The sequence below is a fragment of the Buteo buteo genome, chromosome 14 (assembly GCF_964188355.1).
Source record: "Buteo buteo chromosome 14, bButBut1.hap1.1, whole genome shotgun sequence".
Classification (NCBI taxonomy): Eukaryota; Metazoa; Chordata; class Aves; order Accipitriformes; family Accipitridae; genus Buteo; species Buteo buteo.
Window position 1 is genome coordinate 15117044 of NC_134184.1, and position 6000 is coordinate 15123043.

At 43.6% G+C, this 6000-nt stretch overlaps 1 long non-coding RNA gene across 1 annotated transcript in view; it reads right to left on the bottom strand.

The window, feature by feature from the left end:
• Positions 1-4145, bottom strand: part of LOC142039484 (uncharacterized) — a 98739-nt gene extending 94594 nt beyond the window's left edge. Inside the window, exons 1-3 of the long non-coding RNA XR_012652912.1 lie at positions 3802-4145; positions 3218-3363; positions 1005-1151 (exon numbers count right to left, since the gene is read on the bottom strand). This is a non-coding gene — a long non-coding RNA (uncharacterized LOC142039484). The remainder of the gene's footprint in view (positions 1-1004; positions 1152-3217; positions 3364-3801) is intronic.
• Between the last annotated feature and the right edge of the window lie 1855 nt (positions 4146-6000).

Sequence of the window (6000 nt, forward strand, 5' to 3'; positions counted from 1 at the left end):
TAATTTATAAAGCAGGTTGGAGAAAGATTTAGCTGATTCTAAATTCTTTTTCAAAAAAAAAAGAAGGAATTCCTTTCCAAATAAAAAGAATTCAAATTAGTGGTGAATATTAGGAACAGTTCCCCTTTCTCATACATTCATTTTTGGCCTGGTTTCGCCATTCTCACATTCATCAGCAGAGTTGTCATGGGGGTAAATAATACTGAAACCAATGTCTACTCATAATGTAAAGTTGCTACTCATTTTCAGTAAGGATATAATAATTCCCTAAATAGCTATATAGAAAAAGAAGAAAAGAAAAAACAGGTTTTGAAATAAATTCCTTAAAGAAAATGTGTAAACCTGTGGTTAATGAATAAGTGTATGATATGGTTGCCTAAACATACAGCCCTTTTGTGACTGTAGGCAGTGCAGGATAGCCCAGTGAGTGCCTGACTTCCATGCCAGAAGCAAATCCCCCATAGGCTCTGTGCTGTGTTTCCCAGCACTGACTGGACATGTTTGGTACCTCAGGGCATCTCAAATGGCTCCAAATGCCTTTGTTTGAGAAACTGGACCTCTCCCATAGAGTCATCATTCCACATCCTTATTTTTAAAAACACTTCCTGACTTCTTCCTTGAAACCCAGTACTTTATTTGTACCTCAGGCCCATTCAACACACAGTAATCTAACGTTGCTATAGCACAGGCAATAGCTGTGTCTCTGCTGCTAAATCAAAAGTCATTTGGCACGGATTGGCTTGGGCCCTCCTGAGAAGATTTGTCTTGGAGACAGCTAGTTGGAGTGGTCCAAAACAGAGCCAAAGAGCTATTCATCAGCCAGGGTGGATGATCACAGGTCTTGCACTCAAATCCACTCCCTAACCTCTTCCTTTTAGCAGTGTATGCGCACACACACACACAAAAATGCACACATATGCACCCCATGTATGCACGCACACACACACACACACACACACACACATGCATGCACATACCCAAGACCCAAAGACTCCAAAACTTGCCTGAAACTTCATGAAGTCCTGCTGTGGTACTGGGCTGTGATGTCTCCATAACGAGATGCTGGATTGCCATGATAGTGAAATTCCAGAAGTTGTTTGATCCATGGAACACTAAAGTCAAATTGTCATGTACGAAAGGCTGTTTCCTCTCTGAAAGGCAGAGAAACATGTTGTTTTACAACAGACACCCAGCAGCTTCTGGGAAAGAGAAAGAAGGAAGTAATATGGAGTCTCGTCTACCTCCATAGCCAGTGGAGAGAGATGAGCCTGCTGAAGGATGTCTGGCCCGTCCACCCACCCACCCATAGTTTAGGACGTACTGAACATGCGTCTAAAGGCGCCTGTCTCTCTCCACTGACTGTAGAGGGACCCTGATCAGTAACTGCAGACTAGAGACCTGAATTTTGGATTAATAAAATAGGTGAGAGAGCTCCCACACGTGACTGTAAATTTGCATATTGATAAAATTACCTGCAATGTTTAGATCAGATGAGACAGAAAGGAGCAAACCTTCCTATGGATCTGGGCCTCTGTGAAGCTGTACTGGGTGCAGCAGGGCCTGCCGGGACAGCCTCTGAGGAGCGGCCGGGGCTGCCCCGTGCCGGACACAGCCGGTTCCAGCCGGTTCCAGCCCGCCCACCCCAGGGCACGGCTCAGCCCCGCAGGCAAGGTGGCTGTGCCTCTGGGAAAATGAGTTGAAGAAAGGGAAAAACCCCCACAGGACAGAGAGTAGAGAAGGGAACAAAAAGAGTGAGAAACAACAGAGGGAACACCAAGGTCAGAGGAGGGGAGGAGGTTCTCCATATGCCGGAGCAGAGATTTCCCTGCAGCCAGCCTCTGGAGGAGACCGCGGTGGAGCAGGTATTTCCCTGTACCACACCAGAGCAGGATCCTGAAAGAAACTGCAGCCCATGGGAAGGACCCATGCCAGGGGAAGGGAAAAGTGTGAGGAGGAAGGAGTGGCAGAGAGGAGCTGTTACGGACTGACCACAACCTCCACTCCCCATCCCCCTGCGCCGCTCCCGGGGGAGGAGGTAGAGGAGATGGTGAACAAAGGAGCCAAGCTGAGCCTGGGAAGAAGGGGAGGAGGGGAAAGGTGTATTAGTCTTAGTTTTTGTTTCTCGCCATCCTACTCTATTTTAACTGGCAATAAATTGAATTAATTTTCTCCATCTAGAGTCTGCTTTGCCCATAACAGTAACTGGTGCATGATCTCCCCTTCCTTATCTCAGCCCATGACCTTTCCCATCCTATTTTCTCCTTCTTATCCTGTTGAGGAGGGGGAGTGAGAGAGCAGCTGGGTGGGCATCTGGCAGCCAGCCAAGGTCAGTCCACCACAGGAGCTTAAGGTGTTCATACCTGTCGTAAAACCTAACTAATTCAGAATCCTTCAAATTCCCACTGATCTAGCAACAGAAAACAAATGTAAAAGCCGTTGCAAGAATATAAATGCAATCAGGATGCGCTGTGCTGGTTACAAAGTGATGGGATACGGTGCCAGGAGGTGGAGCAATCAAGAGTTTCACCATTCCAGGCCAAAACGCTGACCCAAACCATTAAGTACTTCTTGTTTAACACTGAAAATTTTCTGTAGTTTTAGGAAGAGAACATCATAACCTACTTTCCTCAATATGCTGGAGCTCATCCTCATTTTCATTAGGCCCATTCACGATTGCAAGATAAATAGAAGTGCCATAAATAGAACTGTATTGGCATAAACATATTTTCTGTACTTGGCACTTGACTTAGGTAAACAACCATGCACTTCCAGCAAGCCTTAAGGTTAGAGCCTCATCATTTCACACTGTCAATGCAGTCTTCTACAGTCAGGCAATTTAAACCTGAGGCAGGCTGAATTGACCTTTGGGGTTGTCTGCTTTCCTCCATTGATTACAGAAAGAGCTTCATACAGCACCGCTCCCCACTTGTGCATCCCTGGTGCTCAGAGTGGAGAGGCAGGTTAGAATTTTGGCTGCAGCACACCTTTGGGGATGTGCAGACCTGGGGCCTCACAGGCCAGGCAGGTTCCCAATGCACCACTACCCTGCACTGCAGCAGAGCAGGCTGGCTCTCAAGCTGTTCATATGGACAGTGGTGACCCACAACACACCAGCTGACAGCAGGATTTCATCTCTGGGAGAGGCAGGTGCTCCTGCCCACTTTTTCTGGCTCCCACTGAATTTAATTCCCAGGGCAGCAGGAGCCAACATTTGTACCTTGAACAGAAGTAAGAGAGCAGTTGCAAGGCAACAATTCCTCACTGCCAGGAATGGAGGGAGATGCATGTCATCTTCACAGCCTGTCAGTAGCATTCGGTTCTCCAGGGTTTCCAGCCAGTTCTCTCACTGATGTTAGTTTGAAGCTGTGGATGTTAACATAGAAGTCATTTACAAGGCTGCACCTCCAAAGTCAGCTTTCAAATGTTATGGGTTGCTGAAAATACAGAATGCACAAAGATTAACGAGTGTAAACCCACACAACTTTCTCCTAGAAAAAGAAAAACCACAAGCAGTCTTTAAAGAATAATGAAGATGTAATAACAGGTTCTAAGAGGTTGTTTGTTTGTCATGACTGGAACTCCTACGCCTTAGCTGAATCCACGTGGACATGCCTGGGACTGCCATTAAATTCAGTTTTTGTGTGGAGAGGCTGTTGAAGGTACAAGGGTGTCCTGCCCATATAGAATCAGCTGCTGGACTGGGGACATGAACAAGACCTGACATTTATTGGCAAAGGAAATAACTTTCTTGCCCTGAAAAACACACACCCAAAGTTTAAGCAGTGCGTTTGTGATTTTTACCTTGTTGTGTAAGTCCAGTTTGTGAATTAACTTCTTTCGCAGAGGTTGCAGACTCCTTCAATGGCAGTGCTGTTCCCAGTGAAGCATGCAGCGAGTAGTTAATCATTAATTCTTCATGGTTCATATTTGCTGTCTGCTTTACTGCATATAGTTTGATATAGTTCCTTGCAATAGACTTAATGCTGTCATTAGGAGTCACATGCTGGATCTTTATCTGAACTATTATCACAGTCCAGACATAGCATTACAGCCTCCCTTCGTAAGCCAAAGTTATGGAGTTCAGAAAGGCTTAAAACTTAATAAATACTATGGTTTTTATGGTAATGGAACAGCTGCAGTGGCAGACTGACACACACACGCCCCCCCCCCCTCACTGAGCCTGCCTAGTTGCTGTAAACAGGTGCACCTAGAGGCTAAAGCTCTTTTTTTTTTTTCATCCATGACACTAATTTCATTGTCAAAGTCTAGCTTGACAATTGTGTGTGTGTTAGGATAATGTAAAGGAATCCAGACACATGTGGTGAATGAAAAAATTCCTGGCTCTTGCAAAAGGGCTGAATTTTTAAATTGAAATTGCAGTTATCATTGTACAGATAAAACAGCTGGCCACTTGCAAAAAAAAATAATTGTTATTACTGGAAATCATAAGCTGTATGATAGCAGGAGACTGCCCTCAGAATAAAAAAAAATCACCACAAAATGGTGTGCATTATGGTACGTAGCGTTCATTCTAGGTAGATTCTAGGAAGCTCTAAACCTTTATTTTAAAATCTCAGACATAGTCTGGGATCAGATTCATACGTGCTTTGGAAGAACTAGTTTCTCACTGTGTTAAAGTGCACAAGTGGGAAGGCAGAAGCATTTGAAAACTTCAGCTCAAGTGCCTTAAATCAGATCGCTAGGCCTGTGGCTAACCTATTCAACCACACTAGAAACACTTTCCTCCTCCTTGCTGTACATTAGTCTGCTTATTTCTTGGAAGATAATCTCTAAAATCAGGATCAACAGTCAATAATTGCATTTGGCGTTCCCATTTGTTGACACCTTCCATAGGGGATACAGTGAATTTAACTTACATTGGATGAGTCATCTCTCACGCAAGTGTTTTCTTCCTTCCAGCCACTTTTGGAGAGTCTGCTTAACAGGATGTGATGCCCCAAAAAGGCCAAGTGAAATCTAAATAGGTTACTGTGGAACCACCAGAAAACTATTTGCATCAGTACAACACCTTCTATAGGCTAATAAGCTCAGCTGAGAAGCAAACAACATAATCCTGGGTGGAGTCCTGTGTTAATACAGCTATAATGGTTCCCATAATCCAGCAAGATTATCCAGGGTGGCTTCCAGTATCTCTGCATGACACTGAGCTGTGCCATATACATATACCCTCACACCAGGGTTTTTCAATGAGCAGGTTTCCCTTGTTTCAGGTAATAAAGGGCTTTTCCTCACCCATGTGGAAAATCCTTAGAATATAATAGAGATGAAGCCAATAAAGACGTAGAGAAATGTTCTGTAGAAATTAATTTAGAATTAGATCCTTTCTGAAAGTCTGTAAGGCATCCAATAAAATTCAACATAGGTTTACATCTCTGCTTTAGAAATTGATGAGTTAATTGAAAGGTGAATATTCCCTTTAAATTCCATAGGGTTTTCCTCTGATGACTGGAAAATGTGTAGAAATAGAGTCATGTCTTTTTAGGACTCATATTCTCCCAGCCAGAGACTGAACCCAGAGTTTCCAAAGACAGTTTTTGTCACCCCTCTTTTATAGAGTATTTCTTGGCTTTAAAATTGGCAGCTGTGACCTGAGCATTTAAGGAGATGTCACAATCAGGCTGCCTCTGCTTGATATCTGGAAAAGTCATCTTTATTTGCTTTCAAGAAATTAAACTTTCCAGACAATGTCCCTCTAGCAAGAAAAGCTATAGACTCATAACGTCTCAAAATTGATTTAGCTATTTCTAAGAGAATGCTTTTAACAATCTTCAACCAGAGTAGTTCTGCATAAAGCCCACTGGAGAGTGGCCAACTGGGTTTGAACTTCCTTGTGCTTAAGTCCAAAAAGTTCTACACGTTTTTCAGAAACTAGTCTATCAAACAGTGGTCTGCTGTCAGATTTGATAAAAGTTAGTTACCACATGTGCTCAGTATATGATCCAAAACAGGAAGCACAGCATCCGATGAAGTAGATGACAA